This window comes from Loxodonta africana, chromosome 1, assembly GCF_030014295.1.
Source record: "Loxodonta africana isolate mLoxAfr1 chromosome 1, mLoxAfr1.hap2, whole genome shotgun sequence".
Lineage (NCBI taxonomy): Eukaryota > Metazoa > Chordata > Mammalia > Proboscidea > Elephantidae > Loxodonta > Loxodonta africana.
Window position 1 is genome coordinate 227,030,548 of NC_087342.1, and position 19,137 is coordinate 227,049,684.

General features: G+C 41.3%; 1 protein-coding gene across 9 annotated transcripts in view; it reads left to right on the forward strand.

Moving 5' to 3' along the window:
* The window catches only part of ARID1B (AT-rich interaction domain 1B), a 500,120-nt gene that overhangs the window by 63,791 nt on the left and 417,192 nt on the right, over positions 1 to 19,137 (forward strand). The gene's annotated exons all lie outside the window — the stretch shown is intronic.

Sequence of the window (19,137 nt, forward strand, 5' to 3'; positions counted from 1 at the left end):
ACATTTTGAAAAAGGTTTAAAGGTTTCTGTATTTCATATCAGAGGATTTGCTATGTATCTGTTTTCTCAGATCTTGATGGATTTTGTGTTTTTATGTAAAACTAACAAAAAATGAGTTTTTGTATTCTTAAAAAGCAAAAAAAAAGACCCAATAATTTCCTACTGTTTCTCTAGAATCCAATAGTTGGAGTTAGCATGAATGACCGTTTACCTCCTGGCATTAGTAATCTGCAGGCTCCCAGATACTTGAGAGTATGTCCTTGTTATGGTGGCCTGAGGAAGCATGAAATTTGGAAAGACTAAATTGAATTCAGACTTGTCAAGTTAATAGGAATACCAGAAAGGCTTATTAATAAATGCTCATACTGTGTCTTAAACCCCACGGGTTTGCATCAGGCCAGTGTTGGTGTACGTTTTACTGTCTCCAAAATAGGCTATCACATAATACCGCCATGAACCCACCCCAGGGCTTAACAGTCCTTCCTGGATCGAACTTTTGTTCTCTTTAAAGTGGATATGGAAAATGGTTTATTGTACTTTACATGATGCTGCATAGCTGTGCACTAAACTTCATTAATAAGTTGCCTCTGAGCCTTTTCTTTTAGAAACTGAATAGTATCCTTCCTCTTCATCTTTGGCTCTATTTTTTGAAATTTTTATTTCAGGGTAGTTGTGGGAAAAGCTAGAAGTCGCTTGACCTTTGAATCCTAGCTGCTGTTTGCTTAGACAGCCCTCATTACTGTCAGAAGTTCCCACCCCTTACTCATTACAGATTGGCCACTCAGAATTTTGGCAGGCAGTTGCATAATTATTTGTGCTCCTATTTTTTTTTTCAACATTGCCTTTTCAATATTTTGCCACCATGACTGGAAATCTTTATTTGGGGATGCTAAATTGTAAATGAGAGAGGGAAATAATTTGTAAATGAATGAAAAGTAAGGTGAGAGTTATGAGTCATCCTCATTCATATATTCTCTCTCTCTTTCTTGTTTTTAGTTTTAGGGCAAATTCACCCTCACTTGAGGGCAAGAAGGCCCAGGGACCTAGGCGCTATAGCCCTGTCCCCCTGTCTAGTTGATTTAATCTGGAGGCTAAGAGCTCTGTACAATCCTCTGGCCCCAGGAAGAGAGCAGAAGGCAGAAAGTAGTCAGAAGTAGCAGGACCAGCGTAGAGAAGTGGATGCTGAGCACTCCTTGTCTCCCACCCTCCTTTCCACCACTTTTCTCTGATGGGAAATTTGAAAATCCTTTTCAAAAAGTCCTGTTCGTGGCAAACAACTGGATGCTCCTTTGATCTAGTTTTTCTCTGAATGGGCTAAAATCTTATTAGAAGTTTGAAACAGATGGAGAAGGTATGGGAAGAATTATTATGTAGGGAAAAATCTGTTCGTTATTTTCTCCCCAAAATATGTAAGGCCCAAAAGTGTAAGACATATACAGATACATTCAGTAATCTGTTTTCTTAGCTCCTGGGTTTTATTTAGTCCCTGTGGCCTCATAGATGTTAGAAATCCAGTAACTCCTAGATTTCTTTGAAGGGACCTTGTTGAAGAACACCTAACAATTATTTCAGCAAATTTTTAATGAAGGTGTCAGATAAAGTATTTTGCTGCTCATCAAAAGAAATGCCCAGTTCTTATTAAGCACAGGTCTTTCTGATAATGAAAACAAAATGGTTTATCTGCTAAAAAGGCTGAAAGCCCTGGCTATAAAAATGTCAAACTTTTGTACCAAGTTCATCGTAATCAAGGGTTCTAAATAATCTGTATTGCTTTTTTACCTTTCATTTAGTTATAATACTGCTTTGAGAAATACAGTATTTTGTTCTGAAATTTAAAAGGCTAAAAATAGTTGTGAATGTGTTTGAATATGTGTAATGTTGGTGTAGGTTAGTTGATACAGTTTTGAAGTGGGAAAAAAAGATAGTTAAGGTTCTGAGTAAAGGTTATTACAGCACATACATTTATTTTGTTAGCTTTAGTCTGTGTTCTTTGGTGGCTTTGTTTGCTAATTTTTGGATAATTATATATCTGCCCAGAGACAAAGCTCTGGCCCAGTGATTGGCTGCTAGCCCTGTCCGTCATCTCTTGGTACTAATGTGATTGGCTGAGCGTTGTAGTTACGGCTGCTAACGTTCTTCAGGGAAGAAGTTGGAAGATAATTATGACGTTGGGTTTCTATTGAGTGGACATCATCACCTAGGCGTGACTTTGCCTTGGGCGGCCTCCAAAGCTTTCTGTGTTTGGTTTGTGAACCTCTAATGAGCTGAATCCAGTTCGTTTAATATTGCTCATATATTTCAGCAAAGGATTAAAATGCAGGAATTCAAGTTTGTAAATTGAGTTGCCCACTTACCAGCTGAGTGGTAAGTTGTCTTTGGCTCAGAGGTCACAGTTTGATTCCTGGCTGGCATTCCACTCCTGTGACATGAATTTTAAATGAGCATTCTGTCCGCAGGAACTGCAGCGCTTGTAGGAAATTGCCAGGGGGAGTGTTACTGCTGACTTTTTGTCTCTGACAGTCAGAAGGAACTAGCTAGCCATTGAGTGTTTGATTTTAGTATTAGCCTGGTGATTCTTGCTTTGGATGGTGATAATTTTATTTTTGAAATATACTCATGGCTGGGTCTTTGAAGCATGACGTGATAATAGTACATCATTTCGGTATTTATTAACTGGAACAAGATTTGTGGTCTTTCACTTGATGATTCTCCCACGTCATCAGGCAAATACATGGCTAAACAGATTAGTTTTGCACGGTGCCCTAAAAACTAGTCTACTTGAGTTTCTATTGAACTGAGAGGGGAAATGAGTTTTCTATGCCTCTGTGGAGAATGTTCTGCCCCAGGCTCCTAGAATTCAGACCTGGGCATGTGAACAGAAGTGCCTTGGTTGATTTCATCTAGCACAGTGCTACACACAGGTTGCATAGTCTTTAAGGGTACTGGACTCTGACTCTTGAGTTTTTCGCTTTGTTTAAAACTTAAAGACACCAGGGTATCTCTTCCTGTGTCAGGGCCGTGGGTGAGCAAATGTGTTGTTTCATTTTTCCTGCCCTTTATGATCGTAAATGTACAGTGGACCTGTGCCAACTTGCTTAAAACAAGATTTTCATATAAAAGAAAGCTCACCCAGGGGAAAGAGGCTCTGGAAGCTAAGGTTATTTACTTGTGTCAGGCAGATTTCAGCTGTGTAGTCTGAAGTTTTTCCTGAGTTACTGGGTTATGGGGCTGATATTTTAACTTTCCTTGACGCAGATGTTTGTGTAATCTCATGCCTGTTGGCATTATAAAACTGGGGAAAGGGAAAGAAGGCAGAACGAGAGATTTGTAAGTTCATGGGTGCTTTACAACGGCAGTGCCTTCCTTTGTTAGATTTTAAAAATGCATCTGTATTACGAAGATCTTTACAACAAGAACAGGAAATGCTATCCTTGTTTTGAAAGATTCTGTGGCGTAAGTAGACAAAAGTTAGTTGTGTTAATGTGATCCATTTGGACTTATCGCTTTAGATCTAAGTAAACCAATTAAAAGCTGAGATTCTTTTGAAGAGGACTTTAAAAATCCACCGGTATTCTCATTCATGTCTTTAGTTTGTCTTTGGTACTCTTTTGACTGTGCCTATTTTGCTGTGTGCGTTTTGAGTTAAAATATTTATTTCAGAACATGAGCATTGTATTTGGTACCATCTTAGCAGCCAGAACACTTCTTCCAATGCAAATGTTTATTTTGGCAGCAGGTGTTTCTGAAAGGAGACAAACATTACAGTTGTTTGGCTAAAATAAATGTTTTCTTTGGGGTTATTAAGACACCAAGCAATTTCTAGGATTCCCACCTGTATTATCTTATATTGTCTGTCTATTCTGGAGAAAATATTTATTTCTTTTCAAAGTAGTTAAAATGCCATTTTGATATAGTTGAACAATACCTCTGAAAAGTAAGAGTAAGTGGGGGAGGGGGAAGGACTGGCTAAAGCTTAAAAATTCCGGAGTTCTCAGACATCAAGTGTGCCTGTTTAGACTCCACCTCTGAGCCTTAGGTGTGACTGCGTTAGTTAGGGCTTAAATTTGGTTTTATCCAAAAAGAACATGGATCTCCTATTTTTAAGGAGTATAATAGCATGTGGCGGGATGAGAAAGGAAAGCGAGGCTTCATGGAGAGAAATGATGGAGTCCTGGTGGTGCAGTGGTTAAGAGCTTGCCTGCTAACCAAAAGGTTGCCAGTTCAAATCTACCAGCCGCTCCTTGGAATCCCCATGGAGGTAGTTCTACTCTGTCCTATAGGGTCGCTATGAATTGGAATTGACTCACTGGCAACGGCTTTGGTTTTTTGGTTTTTATGACAGGATGTGACGGGATGAGAAAGGAAAGCATGAGACAAATGGGAGCCTAAGATCTGCTTTTCATTCAGACTCTTAATTTTTTAATAGTCTGTATGTTCACTCAGAGACACCCCCACAATACCTGTGTGTGTGCAAGTGCAGGCATGTGCGAATTTAAAGCCACATTTGTGTGCCAGTGGCATCCTAGTGTGATGTAACATATATCTGTATAACTCTGTGGGTCACTGTGGTCTGATCCCATCGTGCGTGGGGTTGCCGTAACCTGGGGCCAACTCAACAGCAGCTAACGACAACAAATAGATACTTAAAACACATTTAATGTGTATTTTATATATAGATAGAAATACATACAGAAAAATAAAATGAACATTTTTGTTAGTAAAATTGTGAAATGCTGTGTGATTTCTTTAAATATGTTATTTGCAGCATTTTCAAAGATTCATGTGTTCTGTACTAAGAGACCCAGAGCCAAGCTGCTTTGCCCGTACACCTGAAATGCTTGGAGTCCTTTTAGCAGATTGCAGATTTGTGTAAATAATAGCCTTTTGTTAGCCACATTTTGTCTTGAATTCTGCAGTTGTTCTCCATCAGTGAACACGAAGGTATTTAAGGTTTACTAACAGAATACATTTACGCCTCACATTTCTGCCTCCAAGTAGACAGCAGATGCTACTGGCTTTGATGCCAAAGTTCCCTGTAGGTGGAATTTTGTACCAAGAAAATATTTTTGAAAAGATTTGTAGATACGGTAATTTCTATTTGCTCCTTAAAATTTAAATTTCTGGAATACTTAACAGGCTTTACTTGCTTTTTATATTGTAGTTGGATTTAAACATCTTCTGACACATTCAGTGTGACATTCTTAGTCGTGTATTTCACATTAAATATAGATTTTTAATCTTTAGCCTTTTTCCTAAAAGTGAGATAAGACCAGATATGAAACTTGAAAGATTAATGTAAAAAGGTAAGATGCTTTCTCTTTTAATTTGGAGAGCTACTTTTACATTGATACATTGTTTTCTGTCTGAAGTTTACATTGTTCTAGGTATTCTAAAGATGATGTACCGTTTACAGTGCCTGTTCCCTGCTGGTAGCTTATACTGCTTTGTCACGCCCATGTGAATTCTATGTATTTCACATATACAGACTTTCAACATAACTGTTAAGCTTTTCTACTGTATTTTTATTTTTCAGATATACATCATTCATGTAAAACATTAGAATTCCTTGAGCATATTTTAAATAAATTTGGTTTATTTGCTTAAACCAAAGAAACATTAAGTGTAGCATTCACTTAACGTTTTTAATAATTCAAGTAAAGCTAACAGTTGACATCAGTAAAATCATTCAGCCACATTCCTTCAGTGATCCCTGAAAACAGACAGACAGACAAACGCTAGACACCATCACCACCAATAACAACAGCAGATATCCAATAAGATACATTGAAAGTTAAAGCGACAATGTGGCACATACCAGTGGTTCTCAAACTTTGCTGAATGTTAGAATCTGCTAAAACCAAAATGCTGTCAAGTCGATTCTGACTCATAGCAACCCTGTAGGACAGAGTAGAACTGCTCCACAGGGTTTTCTAGGCTGTAACCTTTCTCCAGTGGAACCGTGGACCTTTCGGTTACCAGTGAAATGCTTAACCACTGTGCTGCTAAGGTTCCTTAGAATCTCCTGAGATGCTTTAAAATCCCCAGTGAATGCCCAGGGATGCCCAAATCAATGCTAATATCTGAATCTAAAGGCTTTGGTCTTTTCCAGAGCTCCACAGGTGACTCCCCTGTGTAGCCAGGTGAAGACCAGCATGTTAGAGTTAGACCTCAGAGGTTCACCCCAGTCAATCAGAAACTCACCACTGCTCCCAAGGAATGAAATGTGCCTGGGACCAGGAGTTGGGAGAGTTTGGTCCTTGCTGATTAGTCTGTGTGATACTGGAATACCTGGACCTCACTGTGCTCGTCTGCCAAAGGAGAGCGTTTGACTATAAGACCTCCCGGTTTGATTTTTCATGCTGGGATTTGTTCCCTTTAAAGTTATAGTATGTTAATATCCTTTCTTTTCAATATTAGATTCTAGAGTTTTGTCATTGCAGAAGTCTTCTGAAATTTATAGGTTGATGTTTGACAAATTGCATTTCTTTCACCACTAATACAAATCCTTTAAAATTCTTTCTAAAGAGGAAAGAGCTGTTTCTTCTTCAGAGATTAACAAATTGTTGGGATGAGTACAATAAATTATTTTGTAATTTTAAATGGAATTAAATAGGTCCCTGTGTGGTGCAAATGATTACGTGCTTGACTACTAGCCAAAAAGCTGGTGGTTTGAACCCACCTGGAGGCACCTGGGAAGAGAGCCCGGGTGACCTGCTTCTGAAAGCTCACAGCCTTGAACACCCTGCAGTTCTACGCTGCACACACAGGGTTGCCGTGAGTTGGAATCCGCTCCACAGCAAATGACAGCAACAACAAATTTTTAAAATGGAAATTTGTCAGATAACATCTTTTCTTTCTGAATACCTGGCCTGTGCGGAATGTAGTCCCTCCCTGTTTTGTACATAGTAAATCTCAAGGTTGAGATGCAGCTTTACTTGGAGTCAAAAGAGAAAACAGAGAGATCCAATTATTACTCTTAAACACAATATTGCTTTCTAAATAGTTCTGAAAGTATGTACTGCATGACACTGGGATAAATTGTGTAAAATGAAGTTTGAATAGAAATAAAAAGTTTCAGAATTTACATTCAAAGCTGTCACCTCTGCTCCTCTTTAGCCTCTCCGGGGAGCTAGTCGGCTGTGCTAGTTTTGTGTGTTAAAACAGGTTTTTTCCTGAGGGTAGAAGAAAGTTTTTATTTTACGTTAATAGCTGATAGTTAAATTCTTTATGGTGGTTTGATTGTTTTTATGTGTAACAAATGTTTATTAAGGCAATTTGCTTTTAGAGCTTTGAAAATACAACTTCAAGAGTTAAATTTGTAATTGTGAATGAAATTAAGGAAATGCATTAGCAGAGAGGGGAAGGGAAGGAAGATGAGTGAGAGTGTGAAGGGAAGAAGGGAACCGTCAGTCATGGGAAGATGAAGACAAGGCAGCCCTGGCTTCGCTGGAATGACAGTGGAGCTCTCAGAGGAGCCTTGCTTGATTCCAGCTCCCTCAGGAGAAACTCCCCACGTGAGCCAGGTGCTAGAAGGCTCCCGGCAATTCTGGAGCTGAGATCTGAGTGAGGTGAGTATGTATGTCTAACATAGACACCTCTTGCCTACTGTGATGGTTAAGGTTGTATGTCAACTTGGCTAGATCATGATTCTCATGGTTTGGCAGTTGTACTGATATAGTCTGATGGTTCAGTAATGATGTAGTTGCCTTCCATTTTGTGATACAATGTAATCACCTCCATTATGTGATCTGATGTGACCAGCCAGTCAGTTGTAAGGGGAGTTTCCTTGGGGGTGTGGCCTGCATCTGGTATGTATGGATGTTCTGGTAAAGCTTGCTGGCTTTTGCTCACTCTGTATCCTGCAGCTGGCTTATCATCATCTGACCTCCAGTTCTTGGGAGTTGAGCCAGTGGCCAATCGCTCGTATTACCTGCCAATCTTGGGTTTGTCAGCCTCTGCAGCCTGTGAGCCAGAGGCCTGCCATGTGACCTGCACATCTTGGGTTCGTCAGCCCCTGCAGCTACCCACGGACTTGGGACTAGCCCACCTCTACAACTGTGTGAGCCATTTCATTGAGATAAATCTCTCTCACACTCTGTGTATATACACATACATATATGCTTCACTGGTTTTGCTTCTCTAGAGAACCCAGCCTAAGACACCCACTAAAATAGCCCTAAACCAAAATTTTGGTCACCAGGTTATTTTTTACAACAGCAGGAGTTACCCAGCTTCCTAATTCTTACAGAGAGGTGTGTGTTTAATTAATCCAGAAAGCTAACTGTATCCAAAGAAATTAACTAAATTAGCCTCCCTTTTTGATAGCCAATAAGAGATACCTTTTTTTTTTTAAACTAACCAATGAGCCGGAATTGGCTCTTCAGCCTTAGTCACAGGTCAAGTTGCACAAAAGATCAAGTATTTAGAAAAAAGACTAAAACGAGTACAGTGAAACCTGTGAGAGCTGGAACTCAACAGAACTGCCTTGTTTTTCTGTGTTTTACAAGTTTTCCGCCTTTGACACTGCCTCATTTTAGTGTTGGGTTTTCTGTCTCTGACAGTTTCTGCTTTGCACACGTTCTGGCTTTTGCAGGTATTATTGCATTCAAGAACAAAAAATTGCAATTTACTGCATTCAAGAACAAAAAATTGCAAGTATTGGAATTAAAATGCAGAATGTGTGATTCTCATGTCATTACAGTTTACTCAGTGGTCTGGAGATTAAGAAAAACTAGCTCCACCTGGACAGTCACAGTAGCTGATCCCAAGGGGGGCCAGGGAGGAAGGTCTGGTGGGAAGGGACTGCCAACCCCAGACGTAGCACAGAAAATGACCAGACAGGGACAGTTTCCCAGAGGGAGCCACTAAGGATAGCGAGAGCAAATCTGAGAACAATAGCTCCTAAGAGACTAAAGGATATTCCTTTATAATCAATATCGTCATTATCCTTGGATGTAGAGAGAACTGGGAAAAGGAAAGGGTGAGGATAATTGTTGGCCTATGGGCTCTATGACCTCAGGAATGCTTCCTTGCAAAAGCCAACCGAAAAGGGAATTTCACTTTTCTTTAATAAATATTCTTGTTGATGTTGTTATTATTGCCATTGAGTCAATTCTGACTCATTACTTTAAAATTTCCAATAAGAATTTCAGATATCCCAGTAATCAAGGAGAAATAAAGCCGTCTTTCTCTACTTTCTGTGAGACCTATGCCATTTGTTAAGGGTCAGGTGATGAGAGGATCTTACTGCCCACAGGTCGGTCATATTTCGATAATTGGGGAGAAAAGGAAAGACCAGAATTTCCTTCCATATTCAGCTGGGCTGCTGAGAGCAGTCTCTTCCTTCTCCACCAGCTGCCTGTGGTGGAGTTCTTCCCCATATATTCTTTGGCTTCAAAATTAATGTCTGGGAAGAGGGGTGACCTGGTGACATCAGTGGCCCTTAGTCTTCACAGCGTTTGATGCACCACAGTGCACCTCCAGTGAAGCACCCGTGTAAACTGTTGTGGTCCTTAACTTTAAGTGATGAACTTCACAGCTCTTGAAACCTTAAGCATTTTAATTTGTAATTATGTGCATTTGAACCTGGGAGCAATTTTTAAAGCTAAGGAAAAAAAAAAAAATCCCAAGGAATGTAACAGTTCTAATGGAAACTGTGTCAACCAGAATTCTAGGTGCCCCAGTATGATTATCTCATTTAGGAGAAGGAATGTAATAGGATATAATATACCCATTGCCATTGAGTCGATTCTGATTCATAGAGACCCTATAGGATAGAGTAGAACTGCCCCATACGGTTTCCAAGGAGCAGCTCATGGATTCAAACTGCCAACTTCTTGGTTAACAGCCAAGCTCTTAACCACTGTACCACCAGGGCTCCAGGATATAATATGTTGTTATTGTTGTCAGGTGCCATCCATTTGGTTCCAACTCATATCGATCCTAAGTACTACAGAATGAAACACTGCCTGGTCCTGTGCCATGCTCACAATCATTGTTATCCTTAAGCCCATTGTTCAAGTCTCTGGGTCAGTCCCTCTCATTGAGGGTCTTCCTCTTTTTCACCGACTCGGTACTTTACCAAGCCTGATGTTCTTCTCCAGGGACTGATCCCTCTTGATAACATGTTCAAAGTATGTGAGACGTAGTCTTGTCATCCTTGCTTCTAAGGAGCATTCTGGTTGTACTTCCTCGAAGACAGATTTGTTTGTTCTTTTGGCAGACCATGGTATATTCAATATTCTTTGCCAACACCACAGTTCAAAGGCATCAATTCTTTTTTGATCTTCCTTATTCATTGTCTAGCTTTCACATGCTATTTTCACATGAAAATACCATGGCTTTGGTTAGGTGCACCTTAGTCTTCAAGGTGACACCTTTGCTTTCTAACACTTTTAAGAGGTCTTTTGGAGCAGATTTGCCGAACGCAGTGCGTCTCTTGATTTCTCGAGCGCTGCTTCAATGGGTGTTGATTGTGGATCCAAGTAAAATGAAATCCTTGACAACTTCAATCTTTTCTCTGTTTATCATGATGTGGCTTATTGGTTCAGCTGTAAGGATTTTTGTTTTCTTTATGTTGAGGTGCAATCCATACTGAAGACTATGGTCCTTGATTTTCATCAGTAAGTGCTTCGCTTTCAGCAAGCAGGGTTGTGTCATCTGCATAACGCAGGTTGTTAATGAGTCTTCCTTGAATTCTGATGCCCCGTTCTTCTTCGTACAGTCCAGCCTCTTGGATTATCTACTCAGCATACAGATTGAACAGGTATGGCGAAAGGATACAACCCTGACACACACCTTTCCTGCCTTTAAATCACACAGCATCCCCTTGTTCTGTCCGAACGATTGCCTCTTGTATCTATGTACAGGTTCCTCATGAACGCAATTAAGTGTTCTGAAATTCCCATTGTTCACAGTATTATCCGTAATTTGTTATGATCTACACAATCGAATGCTTTTGGATATAATATAGTGCTCAAAAAAACAGTTGACCCTCGACTTGGTAGGTAGGTTCCCCAAGCTGTTAAGAGTGTTGTACAAGCTTGGTTATGTTCTTGCTCACACTTATATACTGCTTGTTCTCTCTTCTTCCACACATGTGCAAAACCCTCAAAATCTGTTTGATTCAGCAAAATTGAAGATGAGCAAGACTTTGTTTTTTGGGGAGGTGGGGACAGGGAGGGATAGTTTTAGATTTACAGAAGAGTTGCACAGATAATACAGAGAGTTCCTGTATACTCCTCACCTAGTTTCCCCCATTTAACATCTTACGTTACCATTGTGCATTGGTCAAAACTAAGAGACTGACATTGGTACATTGCAATTAACTGAACTCCAGGCTTTATTTGGATTTCCCCAGTTTTTTCCATCAGTGTCCTCCTTCTGTTCCAGGAGCCAACCCGGGCTGCCAGGTTGCATTTAGTTGTCATGGCACCCCAGTCTCTTCTGGTTTGTGACAGGTTTCCAGTCTTACCTTGTTTTTCATGACTGTGGCAGTCTTGAGCCAGGCATCCTGTAGCATGTCCCCCAGTTTGGGCTTGTTTTTCTTGTGATGAGACTGAAGGTATGGGCTTTTGGAAAAAATACGACAGAGGTGAAGTACCTTCTCTTCACAGCATATTGAGGGTACTTATATCCATATGACGTTACTGGTGATGGTAACCTTCTTCACGTGGTTGCCAAGTTTCTGCGATATAAAGTTACTACTATTTTTCTCTTTCCTTACTCTGTTTTTTGGAAATAAGTCACTAAGCAAGACTTAAAGAGTTTATGCATAAGTACAAAGAAAGCTAGTTAAGGGGAAGATAACGGTAGATAGACATAGATGCACACACACAGACACAAGTATTTTTATTTGTACAGCTCTTTTGCCTTTCATTCACTGTGACTAGATTGATGTTTTCACTTTGATTTTGTTTCTTTTGGAAGGGAATGAATCAGTCTTAGAAGAAACACAACCAGAATTCTCCTTGGAAGCAAGGATGGTGAGACTTTGCCTTGCTTACTTTGAACACATCATCAGAAAGACCAGTTGCTAGAAAAGGACATAATGCTTGGTAAAGTAGAGGGTCAGCAAAAATGAGGGAAGCCCTCTATGAGATGGATTGACACAGTAGCCAGGATGATGGTCTCAGACATCAATTATAACAAAGGTGTTCAGGGCCAGGTTAGATTTTGCTCTGTTACACATAAGGTTGCCACGAGTCAGTGCCGACTTGACAGCAACGGACAATAACAACAGCCGGCATAACATTTATAATTTTAATCAAGGAAATACCCAAGTCCAAGTAACCATTTAGGATTACTGTTATGAGAATTATAATAGCCAGTCTTCATGGCTAGCACCTGAGTTTTTTGTTACTAAGTCTTTGTAGAGAACACAGAATTATTCTTGACAATTCCAAAGTTTCTCTTGTCTCCCCTTTCCCCCTCAAACTTCTCTTCCTGCAGTCTTCCCTGTCTCAGTAAATGCAGTTCCATTCTCCTGGTTGCCTGGGCCAGAACCTCATAGCCATCCTTGACTCTTCTTTTTCTCATTGTTGCAGTCTGTCAGATAATCCTGTTGAATCTTTCTTCATAATATATCCAGAAACTCACTGCTTCACACCACCTTCCCTGCTACCACCCTGGCCAGGCCACTGCCCTCTTGTTTGGGTTAACACCATGGACTCTTATTGGTCTCCTTGCTGCACCCTGACCACCCCTCAACACAGCAGGCAGATGGGCTTTTTAAAGGGTGTGAGTTAGTCATGTTGCTCATCTTGTGGGACCCCCCTCCCCATTTCCCTCAGTCGAGACCAAAGCTCTGAGAGCCTCCCCCCTGGTGCCACCCTGTTCCTTCACGTCCTGTGTGCTCTGCCTGAGAGGCTCTCCCCAGGCCTCTGCTCAGCTGCGCTGTCATGTCTTTTCGGTTTCTGTTCAAATGCTGGTTTAGCAGAGATACCTTCTCTGACTGAGTTAAGTAAAGTCACACTGCCCTCCCACCCCCTTGCCCGGTTTTAATTTTTCCATATCACACACCACCAGCTGAGGCGTCTTTGTTGCTCCCATCAGAACATAAAGTCTGTGATGGCAGGAGCTTTGTTTTGGACCCTCTGTAGGCACGTCATGTAGAGCACATGTGGCACTGCACAAACATTTCAGACAAACAGTGGAAGAATTTGGTGAATTGTAGATGTGGGCAGTGAGATCTGTCCAGCCCAACAGGCGACGGTGCTTTAGCAGAGCACCTACCACCTGGGGTCAGCTGAGCAGTGGACGCCTTCATCGTGCTCTCGTGGTCTCCCCCTGGAATCTTCATCCTGTTCTACGGTGAACCACGTGGCCTGCTGACTGGCCACTGGGCAACTTGCTTAACCCTGCTCGTACATTCCTAAAGGAGCCCCAGTGGCACAGTGGTTAAAGTGCTCAGCTGCTGACCAGAGGTTGGAGGTTTGAACCCACTAGCTGCTCCGTGGGAGAAAGATGCGGCAGCCTGTCCGTAAAGATTACAGCCTTGGAAGCCCTCTGGGGCTGCTGTGCTCTGTTCTGTAAGGCGTGAGTCAGAATTGACTTGATGGCAATGCATTTAGATTCCTAAGGAGTTTTTATACCTGAGATTGTTACCGCAGAGTGGTTTCCTGTTGTTGCTTATTTATCTCCTTGTGCGCAATGTTTGTTGTTGTTAGGTGCTGTCAAGTTGATTCTGACTCATAGTGACCCCATGTGATAGAATAGAACAGCCTCATAGGGTTTCCTTGGCTGTAATCTTTACGGGAGCAGATTGCCAGGTCTTTCTCCTGCGGAGCCGTGGGTGGGTCTGAACTGCCAGGCTTTGGGTTCGCAGCCTAGAACTTAACCGTTGCTCCACCGGGGCTCTTTGTACAATATTTAGTGGCCTGTATTTCTTTCTCTCTGATACTAACTACCATGAAGTAGATTGAAGATGGCTTCTACTTTAATTCCTGGACAGTTATGTCTCTCAGAATTATCCCTCGCATTGAGTATAACACACTAGGTGTAGGAGAGGAGAGCAAAGATTTTAAGGAATAGCAGAACCAGGTTTGCTTTAAGTTAGGTGGTAGCTCAGATCATCTTAACTCTGGTCATGTGACAGTGCTTGTTATGGAAAATCCCCAAACCAGTTAGGATGACTTACTGTACAAAACAGACATTTTGCCAGTAGTCATCTGTTGCCAGAGGGAACCCTGGAGGCAGAGCTTTGCCGCATGTGGTGGAAGTATGGGGCTGTAAAGAGGGTTTAAAGCCCCCTGTGATGCGGGAGAGGAGCCCTGGTGGCACAGCAGTTAAAGTACCAGGCTGCTAGTCAAAAGGTCGGCAGTTCAAACCCATCACCTGCTCCGTGGGAAAAAGATGTGGCAGTCGGCTTCTGTGAAGATTTACAGCCTTGGAAACCCTATAGGGGCAGTTCTACTCTGTCCTATAGGGTCGCTATGGTTCAGAATCGATTCTACACCCAAGGCCATATGACCAGTAAGTGGAGACTCTACTTTTCTATTAGGTGTTGTTGTTAGGTGTCGCCTTGACTCATAGCGACCCCATGTGCCAGAATAGAACTGCCCAATAGGGTTTTCTAGACTGTAACCTTTATAGGAGCAGATTGCCAGGTCTTACTCCTGTGGAGCTGCTGAGTAGGTTCAAACCACTAACCTTTTGGCTGGGAACACTCAGCCTTAAAGATTACCCAGCTCAGTTTTTCTCGTGTGTGCGACACATTCGATTGTAGTAGACAAGATAGTTTGGGTGGCACCTAGGTACAGCGTTAGATAACAGCTCATTCTATGGTAAGAAAGTTATTGTCTCTTAAATAGTGTCTTTCTTACTAATTGAAGAATAAAGCCTCATTGATGTCAGTGCTCTCTGACCCTTCGGAGCCCCACTCCCGCTTTGACCTCCTTTGTTTCCCTAAAGAACAGCCCTCAGTCTGGGAGCCTTGGGCAAGCATCTGTATCCCCTTAGAATGTAATCACATTGTATTGTCTTCGTGGTGTCTATTTTTGTGATTACCTTCTATTTATGGCAAATGATAATGATTTTCTAGTTATAGTAGTAAATGCAAAGATTTCTTTTAAAACACAATTCTTTGAATTTATTCAATTTAGAGAAAAACAGTTCATGCTGTATGTTGAACTTATGTTTCGTTTAACTCCACACACTTGTGTTGAATGTCTGCTGTGTGTTCTCTAATGTAGCAGGCACTGGGGAATGTAAAGGTGGCTGTAACCAGCTCTTTCTTCCCAAGGACTTCGGAGAGACGGTCTGCAGAGAGATAAGGCGAGTAGTACATAGTGAGTTGTGTACTGTCGAGTTGATTCTGACTGTATTACAGAGTAGAACCGCCCAGGTGGCAACGTGAAGGGACAGACACAGGAAAGGGCCAGTGCGGGAAGGTGTTGGGCGGTGTGTGTGAATACAGAATGATTCTAATTATAAAAAGTTCCTACTGAATTAAAAAAATTGATCTTTTGGTTTCAGATAAATACCATTATCTTATACATCCATTTGATTTGCTATTATCTTTGGTTTATTGAATTCAGAGGCTATTGTTAAGGTCTTTAATGGTTTGTTCACTCAGTTGACATCAGAAGTTTATAGAGAGCCCTAAGGGAACAGGTACATTGGGGGAGCAGACGTGTAGGGGGTCCTTGGAATGTGGTGTGCTGGTGCTGTGGTAGAGAACTGTAGAACCTGCTCTGGGAACAGCTGACACTACCCGGGCCTTCCTGGGGTAGGTGACTTCAGACCTGGATCTCGGAGCCAGCATTTGCTGGGTCAGGGAGAGTGTGTCCCCCTGGGAGTGCTTCCAAGTTGGATTAGCCTTTCAAGGATTTTTGTGAATTTTACAGATTTTTTCACAGTTTAAGTTTGTGCAAGATTATTAGCATAGAATCTAGCCCTCCTCCCTCCTTGTGCCTCCGACTTTTCCTTTCTTCTTCCCCGTTCTGGTGCCTTGATGGGCCAGGTCAGGAAGTGACAGGGCTGCTGCCTAAAGGCGATGGGTCTGGTGTGGTGTTTCAGAGGCGAAACTATCTCTGCATCCGCAAAGCTGAGGTTTCCAGAATAGAGAAAGGTTGCTCTGTTCGTGTATCAAGAGAGGACAGAGATGGAGTGTGTTTAAAAGATCTGTTTTAATAAGTAGACTGTTTTTTTTTAATGGTATTAACCTTGTTTTCTTCTATCTGGATTATCAGTGTACAAAACTATGGCTGCATCATAAAATTAACGGTTAAGTTTATACATAAAGAATTAATTATTTGGCATTGTGGTCTAGATTGCTGGTGAGTTTTGCTTTTAGAAACAGAAATCTGTCAAAAATCTAAATTACTATTCAGGCAATATTATCAGTGCTCTAAATTTTTATTTTGGTGTGTTTAAGTAGGTCAATGGTGATGTGGAAATACATAAGGAAGCCACATTTTTAAAAAAAAAATAATTTTTATTGTGCTTTAAGTGAAAGTTTACAAATCAAGTCAGTCTGTCACATATAAGCTTATATACACCTTACTCCATACTCCCATTTACTCTCCCCCTAATGAGTCAGCCCGCTCCCTCCTTCCAGTCTCTCCTTTCGTGACCGTTTTGCCAGTTTCTAACCCTCTCTGCCCTCCCATCTCCCCTCCAGACAGGAGATGCCAACACAGTCTCAAGTGTCCACCTGATAAAAGTAGCTCACTCCTCATCAGCATCTCTCTCCAGCCCATTGTCCAGTCCCTTCCATGTCTGATGAGTTGTCTTCAGGAATGGTTCCTGTCCTGGGCCAACAGAAGGTTTGGGGACCATGACCGCCGGGATTCTTTTAGTCTCAGTCAGACCATTAAGTCTGGTCTTTTTCTGAGAATTTGGGGTCTTTATCCCACTGTTCTCCTGCTCCCTCAGGGGTTCTCTGTTGTGGAAGCCACATTTGGAATAAAACTTAAATGGGGTTTTCCTCCTTGTGTTGAGCTTCCTAGCTGATTTTTGTACTCCACCCTCTGATCTCAGCTTTTATAAACAGCAACGTAAAACAGTGGGGCTCTCATCGGTTTTTCTCATTGTTGCCACATTTATCTGTTATTGTTGTTGTTGATGACATGTTTCAGGGAATTTTTTTAATATACAAATTTGCATATCTTTCAAATTAAAAGGGAAAAATTAGTGTTAGAGTACTCCGTCATTTCTGTTAATCAGACCTGGGAAGTTGACTGTATGTGAATAAGATGTTTCTCTTTCCTTCACCATGCTTTTTTCTCTTGCATTATTTCATTTGTCCAAGCATTTATTACTATTTATTACATTGCTCTTACATTAAAGGCCAGATGGAAGATTGGCATGAATATCAGGGTTAAAAATTTCTTTGTTGAAATCCAGAACTGCACATGAGTCAGGTCAAATGATTTCTTTTAGAGTTGACCGGGTGAGGGGTAACTTGCCTTGTTTCAAGGTCTGCATTCACTTGTTATCCCAGTTCTGATATGAGAAAGTGAGGCTACAAATCCTGGTGAACCCAGAGGCTCACCAGCCTTTTGGAAAATGGAATATGAACTTATGTTTTAATTGCCTTACCAAAATATACACACTTTAAATACCTTTACAGGTCATGTTTTTGGGCAGTGGTAGAATTCTCGCTTTTCATGGGGAAACCCAGGTTTGATTCCCAGCCAGTGAACTTCCACCCATCTCATTAGAGGCCTGTGTGGTGCTGTGATGATGAACAGGTTTCAGTGGAGCTCCCAGATGAAGAGTAGGAAGAAAGGCCTGGTGTCCTACTTCTGAAACTCAGCCAGTGGAAACCCTGTGGACCACAATAATCCAACTGCTACCAATTATGGGGATTCTGCATGACCAGGCAGCATTTTATTCTGCTGTGCCTGGGGTCACCATGAGTCAGGGGCCTACACCATGGCAGCTAACTGCGCCAGCCCTGCTACGGTAAATTGCAATATTCATGAAATTAACTATAAAGATATATTTAAAAGGATGCCAGTGCTAAGTACTGTCATGTTTTCCCTTGTTGCTGTTGCTGTTACATACTTCGCTTCTTTTGGTACCGGTGCACATACTGTGGGGTCAGCCTGATTGCCTGGGCAGGGCAGTTTAGCCCAACAGTCTCTTTTCTTCTTGGTGAAATGTTACCTGATTCATCCTAAGGGATCTGTTGTTTTCCTGTTAAAAAAAGAAAAGAGTATATGTTTTAAGAAGTAATGTCTCATATATTTACTGTTGGTTGGACATTTGGCTACAGATGACCAGTGTTAAAGAGGATCCGTTGTATGTCCCTCACTCAGTACACAGGTTTTGCCACTGGGGAGCCTAGAGTCCATGGAAGGAGACACATGCATTCAGAAAGTTTTTAGAAAATAGTTTCCTATATAATTATGTGTCCTAGTTTAAAAAAAAAAAAAGTATTTCATTATAATGAAAAATTTTGATCCCTATCCCTTCTCTCCTTACCCATGAGTTCATTCCTTAGAGATACTCTTTTTCAACTCTTAATGGTTTATTCTAGGAGCACTGGTGGCACACTGGCTAAAGCGCTTGGCTCCTAACCGAAAGGCTGGCAGTTTGCACCCACTGTCTGCTCTGCGGGAGAAGAGACTGGGTGATCTGCTCCCATAGAGATTAGGAAACCCAATGGGGCAGTTCTACTCTGTCACATGGTGTCGCCATGAGTCGGGATTGACTTGATGGCAATGGGAGTGTTTTTTTCTGGTACTTAAATCCGTATTTCTAAATGATACACCTACGGTGCTATTGTTCTTATTTTTCAAGTTCAGCCTGTATCTATTGACTCCGCTATGTAAAAGTAGGCGCTTTCACACTGCCCCACCCTACAATTCCTTTCATTTCCTCAATCCTCCCATTATATCATAGCTTTCAGGTAAATCAACAGTCGGTGTTTACATTATCAGTATGACCCTGTAAAATAGCTGTCTGCAGTTGAGCCGTGAACTGTGAATGTGTTTCCTTAACATCCAACTTTATGTTATTCTGGAGTTGATCGTTGCCTCATTGTTTTACTTTCTATAAAATGTATGCATCGTTAATGTATCCGCAAACTCTGATTAAAAAAAAAAAAAAAACAGTTTCCACAGAGTTGAGTCTGACTCATGAGATCCCGTGTGTGTCAGAGTAGAACCGTACTCCATAGGGTTTTCAGAA